Source organism: Poeciliopsis prolifica, unplaced genomic scaffold, assembly GCF_027474105.1.
Source record: "Poeciliopsis prolifica strain line A6 unplaced genomic scaffold, Auburn_PproV2 SCAFFOLD053, whole genome shotgun sequence".
Lineage (NCBI taxonomy): Eukaryota > Metazoa > Chordata > Actinopteri > Cyprinodontiformes > Poeciliidae > Poeciliopsis > Poeciliopsis prolifica.
This window is the reverse complement of record NW_026562428.1, coordinates 2,482,579-2,491,583: the sequence shown is the minus strand read 5'-3', so window position 1 is coordinate 2,491,583 and position 9,005 is coordinate 2,482,579. Positions and strand designations below refer to the sequence as shown.

The window sequence follows — 9,005 nt, the reverse complement described above, 5'->3', positions numbered from 1 at the left end:
CTCTCTTCAACCGGTGGGGATAAGAGAACATACCTCAAAGAAGAAGAAGACCACTCCAAACAATCTTTGACCTTTTATTGTGAAGAAAAACGTCGCAGCAAAGCTCCTGGTTGGTCGAGGCTCAGCACGTCAAACTGCACCTGTTTCAATAAAAACACTCTAAACAAATACCTCATAGTCTGTGCTATTCTTTCTTACCTCTTCTCTGCTAAACGTGGGACCTGCAAACACATAATAGTACCTGATTGGTTGACGACTGAGAAGACAGGAGAAGATTCTCGGGAGGGGCCGACGGAACCTTCCTGTTGGATCAAAGAAAACACCGGGAGGCATCACGAAATTCGATACAACTCTTGTTACCTGTTGATGCCAATAAACTTGATTACTGCATTCACTGTGTGGTTTCCTCTGGCGCAGCGCCTCACCTAAGGAAAAAAAAAGCTACTTGCAAATAAAACGTAACGTGTTCAAACTTTATTCAACTCCCTGATGTCATGTAGCCATGGAAGCGATACGCCGCCTGGGCTCTGCTCGCTTCTCGCACCGAGTGCTGAGCGACCTGACAAACTGAAAAGGGAAAACAAATAAATAAATAACACGTAAAATACTGAGCGTGCATTTCTGCACATTGTTCCATTAAACGTTTCCTTACCACGTCCGAGGAACACACTTTCAGCTCGCCGCGCTGTCCCGGTACGTCAAACACCTGCTGGATGACATTCACTGAAATGTTGGACAACAAAAAAAAAAAAGACATCTACAAACACTGACTGAGTCCATGAAACCTCGCGCTGCTCGTCATCGCGCCACTATAGCAGCTCCTTGACTTGACATTAAAATCCTCGCCTTTCTGCTTCTGCTGAGCGATGATGGCCTCGGCACCAAACGCAACCAGGAAACCCCGGCAGCGCTGAGCACCGCAAGCGAAAACCACACACTGGAGGAAAAAACAAGAGGAAAAAAAGACAACATGGAGGAACACACTTTCAGCTCGCCGCGCTGAGGCCCAAAGCTCCACACACTGATCCCAATGTTCGGTTCGCTTCCAATCGTCTCTTCGGGGCCTTCGCCTCCTGAACGTGGAGAGTGGAAGAAAAACACATTACAATTAAACAGCGATAAACTAACGACTAGCTGAAGAACCAAACAACAAACTCCAGCAAAACCCGCAGACATTCCTACCGAATCGGCGGAAGCAGCGGGAGGCTCTGCGCTCATCTGCAGCGTCGAACCTCCCATTCGACTAACTAAGAAAAAACACACAAAGACAAGACAAGAGAAGAGGCCACAGGACGAGCTGCACGGACGTTTCTAAAGCTCCTCCACATGTCGCATCACTCGCTTCAGCGTCTCTGCCTGGAGCCTCTGCAACAACAAAAAAAAGACAACATTAGTTCAACTTTCACTCACCGGACACCAAACAAAGAGCCTGCAGACCCGACCCGACAGGAGCCTCTCTGGACCTGCTGAGGGACTTACCGACCGCACCGGAGCGGAGCCGGACCACGACTGAAGCTCCTCCGGTTCCCTTTTATCCGTTCCCTCACAGCTGATTTCAATTAGCGCCGATGAGCCCATGCGCAACATCTGCAACCTATAATCTTCTTCTTCTACTACTTCTGTGTTTTCATTGGCGGATCATCAATGATCTCACAGGGAACATCGTAAGAATAATAATAATAAGACGTCATTCAATGCTATGGCCTAAATGCTCCTGCACACACATGAAAACCTACTTTCAATATCATTCCATAACCCTGTACTCTTTCAAAATAAAAGTGATTTCATTCAAAGAAAGATTGATTGATTGATTGATTGATTTCCTAATTTATTTCTTTTGGAACATTGCATTTCTTACCTACTTCAAATGAATTTCAATGGTTGGCGCATGTTCCACAAAGAAACCTGTAAAGTCCTGCGTGGCCGATTCTTCTTTCCCTCTTCCGTTTAGACTTTTATTATTTCCCCCTGCCCCCCCCCCCCCCCCCCCCACACACACACACACACACAGACACACACAGACACACACAGACAAACTTTTGGATCTTAGATCATTCTCTACCGCTGTCATGACTAGAAAATTGTTCCTGCAAAAATCAGACGCTTTTTATTCCGAATGATATTTTCTCCTTCACCTTGACTTAAAGGAACAATTACTTTTACAATATGAGATTTTAAACCCTGCTTACCTAATAAATCATCTTCTTCATTTCATTCCCCTGTATTGCTAAAGAAACAATAATACTGAAAAAATCAAAGACAACTTTTCTTATTCGGGAACTAAACTCATTTCTGATATTTAGCTGTAAAGAACCTTCAATTCTCTGCTTTCTTGTTTTTTCCTTTGACCAGATCACACAAAAGTTTGTTACAGAAATAAGAATAGGGACTGATACAAATTAACCACACTTCATTTACTCACAATAACCCTTAGGCAGAAAGAGCAAATTCCTTTTATTGGACAATATCGACCGCTTTAAAATCCTAAACCTATGCTGAACCTGAAAACCTTACAGCTGAGAACCGCTTACTACGATTCAATCCAATCAGACTGCTTGGGCTACAAATACTAAGAAAAGAAACCTAAATGTAACTCCATACACCTATGTGTTCGCAAACACAAACAAACAAAAAACAAAAGAAAGACTCCCTAGTGAATAACACAACAAATACAAACTCCCCTTACACTATAGCTACATTATATAGTTTCTCTCATTTACAAGCGAGCCTGGAGAGCTGCAAAATCCACATCAATCCCCTTCCTTACAGCATCGACAATTGAATCAATAAAGAACCAAAACATACATTCTAAACTAATGCGACACGGAAACCCAATCAAACTCAAACTCAAACGGCAGCACAACAACCTGCACAAAACAGACAATAGAATTACAGAGATAGTTTTAAAAAATACAACGCATTATAAACTGCCTTTACCTTCGTTAAAAGTTCACAGAGCTCTCTCTGCGTGTCCTCTCCAAGAGGAGCTTTCCTGCAACGATACAATGGAGCCGTCACTAATCGCTCTGAACCCGGCGCGTGTTCACCTGGACTCTCACCCTCTCGTGCCCGTTGCCCGTCTCCGTCATCGATCGGTCTCTGCCTCTTATGGGAAAAACAGAAGAGTGCATCGTGGAAAAAATGCCCTGGCAACATACTTCTAATGCTATTAGAAATTCACTTTCTTCCCTAAGATTATCCGTCGCCCGCTGATTCAACTGTAAATGCTGAAAGCAAATCTACAGTTAGAAAGTGACACAGGTTTGGTTATTTTAGCTGTTGACAAAAATATGTTCAGAAATACAATGATGTAAGTGAAAATGCAAAATCCCAGCTGCAATATCACAGTTTCCACGTCCAAATCGGAGAAAGGCTTTAGGAATCGTAGCTCTAGAACGCATAGCCTCCTCTTTTTCTACGAAACAAAAGTCAGTGGAAAATGAACGTAGAAGGCGTCTCCCTTGTTAACCTTGAATCAAGTAAGTAGTTCAAAAGTCTGGGGTTGATTCCAGGTGTGTGATTTTGCATTTGGAAACTGTTGCTGCTGTTGCATGCGGTGAAAGGAGCTCTCCATTGAGGTGACGCACAACATCCTCAGGCTGGAAAAAAATAAAAATAAAAACAATCCATCAGAGAGATCTCAGAAATGCTTGGAGTAGCTAAATCAACAGTCGGGTACATTCTGACCTTGGGAACTCAAAAAGGCCTGGGCGTCCACGGAAGACAACGGTGGTGGATGATCGCCGCGTACTTTCTTTGGTGAACAAGAACCCGTTCGCAACATCGACTGAGGTCCAAATTGTTTTGCAAAGAAGAATGGTCAAAAATACCTTCGTCGAGGATCCAGGAACTCAGAAGCTACCGGAAGCGACTAGAGGCTTTGTTGGAAAAGGAGGATCTACGAAATATTAATGTTGCTTTTCTGTTGAGGTGCCCATATTTTTGCACCTGTCCAATTTTGTGCTTATGTGTACTGAACATTTTCTTTTAGTCCAATAAACCTCATTTCAATATTGAAACGTTACTTTGTCCAAAAGTTATTGGTTATATCAAACTGAAATAGTTCCAAATATTTAGAGATGAAAATCATTTAGATTAATAGGGGTGCCCAAACTTCTTCATATGAGACAGAAAAATGCAACTGTGGACATGTGTGGTTCCAAATAATTACAAATCAAGTTTAAAAACACACAAAAAGCCATACAAGTACTAACGCAACAAGATACAAACAGTTCACTAGCACTGGTCCATCTGAGCTTAGTTAACAAACCATCATTAAAAGCCACCTTCAATCTTTGAAGAGTGTTTTATTTTTTTATTTTTTTTTTACATTGCAACACAAATGTGCTGTATACAATGATCTACGATATGATCCGAGCGAAACTTACGGACCGGGATATTTGACTGAGCGTGTAGCGTTCGAACCTGTCGGGAAATGTCCGCGTCGTCAGAGAAAGCGCCGGTCGACACATGAGCGAGAGATTTGACTTCATTGAGTCCCAGACAGCTTGAAATTTGAACATTTGCTACATTTGTCCTCCTCGGTGCGAAAGATCGAGATGATGCTTTAACGTCATGTACTTCACCATATGCTGAACAGACTTTAAGCAGCTTCTGCAGAGCAGCTGAGCTTGGAATCAACATCACACATTAAACCATTCGTAATGGTGTCGCCAACCGTGCAGCGAGTTCAACACAGGTTGAGCTGCTTAGAGACATCATTCATATAAAAGTTAAATAACATGGGTGATAAAATGCTACCTTCTCTGACTCCATTGCTGACCATAAAGGATGGAGAGCTGCAATTGGCGCATTTCACCTGCATAGCTTGATTGGGATATGTCAGACATCTTACTATATATTTGCCCACACCAGCTTGGCACAATTTCAAAGATAATTTTCTATGACTTACACAATCAAAAGCCTTCGTGGCGTCTACAAAACACAAAAACGCTGTAGGGTTTTTGCTACAGGTATCATTATTCAGTTATTCTTTTAGGCCATATATCAGTGCCATGTTTGGACTTCAACCCAAATTGATTATCAGTAGACATAACTATCTTTTCCAATTTAGGCTAAAGAATTAGTTCAAAGACTAATTCTACTAGCAATGGCTAGAGGTCTATAGTTATCAGAGCTGCAAATTCGACCAGCTTTGTTTTGAATCGCAGGAAGTAGAAAAACATTCCTCAAAGAATCAGGAATACAGCCACGCATAATAAGCAAGAAGAGGGGCTACATTGCAGATGTTCAGCTGAAATAAGATCCTTTCCTATGGATATCTTTACAGAAAGATCTTTCATTGCTTGATAAACCTCCAGAGTTTTGATCGTTTCTACGGTACTGACTCTGTCGACTCGGAAGGGTTCGCTCTGTACACTGGATACATTGATATGTACCAAAGCAGCACGAGCATCTGCTGTAGTATGCCAGCCTTCGCTGATAAACGTCTAGCTAGCAGCTGGCAATTAGATTAGAATCTGGACTAAAATGAATGAGATGTTTACCAAGCAGGGATTCATGTCACCCATAACATAAATACTTTTACACTTCTCAATTTGCATCAAAGAGCTTCTTCTTCATTATGATGACATTCATAAAACAATACATCGAATGAATGAATCGTAATGAATCATAAATGTTGGGCTTTTTGGCCTTTCCTTTAAACACATTCCACATACTGTCTCCGGGTTCATTTTTCATTCAATATTAAACCTGAAAATCTCACTCGATTTACTTGTTGAAGCTTCGGATTATAAACACTTCAATCAACTTCCTTATATCTTCCATTAAAAAATAAAGACTTTTCTACTGACATCCTAAATCCCCACCTACTTGCCCACCTTTCTACTTTCAAAATGGCCTCCTGCATCTTTTTCTGTAAATAAATAAGATCGTAAATAATCAGCAAATCAAGATTTTCCTAGAGTTACATTTATTGCAAAAAACATATAATTTATCATAATATTCCAGAGAATTGAACTACACGCGCTACCATGTGAGGTACCGTTCTCCACACGATATCTAGAGGCACAAATAGTCCCGACCTAAACTTCGCTTTCTCTACCGTACAAAACATATCAATCCCAATTATAAATCCGATACCCACATTTTCTCATTGAGTTCATAATCCATCTTTCCACAGCATAGCATATGTCTTTTTGATATCAACAAACACTGCTATGACCGTTTCTTTATATGTTCCAGCTTTCCTCATTTCTGACTCCGGCCACGGTGAGGCGTCCTTCCGGCTTTTTCCTTTACAAAAACCGCTCTGATATGAAAACAATCGATTCTTGATTTCATTACAATATGCAGGTCTATTGCACAACCGTCAAGAACACAAATAAAGAAATATCATTCAAGAAACTCTTCGATAAGAAAACTGTTTCAATTTGTATTTAAACTGCCCCATAAACTATGATGTGACTTAAAATAAACATAGTCTTTCCTTTATTCTAATCATACGTTTGATAAACATCTGGAATGGTAAACTTCTGGTGAAAATTGTACACATTAACAAAACTTGTCTATTCTTTCTCTCGTTCCTAATTGTTGAATACATTACATTGAATTACAACATCTAATTGGGGTTTAAGCAAAGTCTCCTGAATACAAATCACACGAGGTTCAACTATCAAATCAAAACACACTTTTGTGCCGCCTTGAAAATTGTTTAATTTTTTCCTTTTTTCTTTCGCTTTGAGCGGTACCATTTCTAACCTCCGCTAGGAATCAAAGACAATCCTCTTTCCTCGTTAGTGATGTGTGATCTTTACTCTTATCTAAACTTTTCCAATTTCCTTCTTCTGATGCATCATTGCTTAAACAGGCACTTTTTGAAACGCTTCTGCATCTTTCTGCACAGTCATTGTTATCTTCTGTACTTCTGTATTTACTAACTGTACATCCCCAGTAACCTCAACTATACAGACCCCACACTAACTATATTTTTAAGGAGTTCCCTCCTCACATTTCCAATACTCTTGATTCACACCGCACCTCCCACACTTCTGTTCCCCGCAAAGGCGGAGGAACAAATGGAAAGAAATCATAACTCGTGTGAGACTATTTTAGATTCTGTCATCACAAATGTTTCTCCTTCTGCCTCAGACGGAGATGACTCCATTTGTTGTCTCTATTTTTTACCTTGGTTTGGAGTTTTTTCTTGGTTTCCTCCACCGTCACGATGCTGATACATTTCAGCAACATCGCTCCCTGATACGTCATTTCCCTCTGACATCTTTTCGGCCGTAACTGAACCACCACCTCTCCATACCTCCAATCTGGAGCCGATCTGAGCTGTTGACATCATTTCATTGACTTTCTGAATCTTTCTCAATCTTTCTGTATCTTTCTGAGTCTTTCTTAATCTTTCTAAATCTTTCTGCATCTTTCTTCATAATCCTTCTGCGTCATTACGCCGTTTCCCTTTCACATTCGTGTTCCGGATTCAATTATTAGGATTATTATTATGAATATTATGGAAAACAGCAAAAGATGCAAAGCAGAAACTGAACCAAAAGTCGACCGCTGCGTCTCCACGTTTAGGTCTCGAGTCTACGATGGACTGGAGGTTCTTAGCGCTTCTCAAATCAAATGGGCCTTGTCGACAAAATCCCAGATCGTCCCGCTTCCCCGCGCTGCAGATTTGAATTGACGGTAACACAAAATAAAGTTACCTTCAAAATGTACTGTCGGATCTAGACTGCAATGAAATAAATCTGGTAGTGTGTGTGTGTGTGTTGTTTTTTGTCTCCTGAAAACTTAGCTTTTCCTGGAAAAGAGGAAATAAGTTTCCAGCTTGCAGTTGTAGAAAAAATAGCTGAGAGCAGTCCTTATTTAAAAGCATAAAAGTTTTAAAGTATTAAATCTAATCATTTTGAGTAATTACAAAAGATTTAAAGTAAAGTACTTATATTAATATTGCTTTACTTATAACAATACTTACACTTACAATTGTGGGAAAACTTACAAGTAAAACAAGTCACTGTAACTTTGCTATGAAATAATTACAATAATAGATTATTCCTGCTTTCTTTTCACAACATGTGAAATAAGTTGAGGTTATCAGAAAATTAGAAATGAATGCTACATCAAAGAAACTAAAAGACTTATGAATGTGATTTAAACATTGAACGTGAAATAACTGCTGTTAAAGGTCACTGATGATGTGTTGGAGGTGGACAGTAGGTCAAAGGTTAGGGGTCAGATGGGGACTGACGGGAAAGCAGAGAGGACGACGCTGAGACGACTTCGACGTTTAAGAGAAAGGACGTGGGAGGAACGTTGAGCGACCCTGAAACGTTAGCCGAAAGGTCAGGAGAAAAAGGTCTGTCAGACCTCAAAGACCTTTGGACCTGACGGATGAACAGATGTTATGAGTTTATCTGTCCCGACGAGATACCCGAAAACCAAGCAAAAGTGTCGGCCGATGCAAATGCTCCGAAAGCGGGTATAAGAGCGAAAGAGGAATCTTTGGTTGGATCCTCCAAGCGGCTTGCAGCAAAGAACTCTGCGGCTGAAGAAGAGCCGGGGCCGCAGAGCAGAAGACTGTCCTGCGCGTGGCTGCATGTGGCTTAAAAACGCACTTCTCTCGTCGGCTGGGTTAAGAGCCCAAAGACACAAATGAAAATCAACGCAAAGATGAAGAACAAGGCAAATATAAAGACCCGAGTCCTGATGAAAGCTGATCAGACCGACGGAGATCCCTGTCTTCGTCAATCGACCTCCTCCTGCTGATGCGATGCCTTCTTCGTCATCGATCCGGTTCTGTGGTTCGAAACGCCAAACTTCGTCCGTCTCTCTAAAGGTTTCCTTTTTAGTTCTCGGTATCAGCGTTGGGGAAAGATAGACTAGATGATTGATTTTACTTATTTGATTATTTCTGCTACTTCATTAAGCTGTACTGACCCTTGCAAAAATGATTTACTAATAAAATATTTAGCATACAGAGAATCTAAAAGATGTTGTGGACATTCAATTAATGAGTCACCTCAAAGTTA

At 40.8% G+C, this 9,005-nt stretch overlaps 1 long non-coding RNA gene across 1 annotated transcript; it reads right to left on the bottom strand.

Annotated features, from left to right (window-relative positions):
* Window positions 1-43: 43 nt before the first annotated feature.
* Window positions 44-1,852, bottom strand: LOC129378763 (uncharacterized). Its single transcript, XR_008608094.1, has 4 exons — window positions 1,480-1,852; window positions 1,183-1,365; window positions 653-1,073; window positions 44-567 (listed from the first exon to the last, which is right to left on the bottom strand). It is a non-coding gene; the product is annotated as an uncharacterized LOC129378763 (long non-coding RNA).
* Between the last annotated feature and the right edge of the window lie 7,153 nt (window positions 1,853-9,005).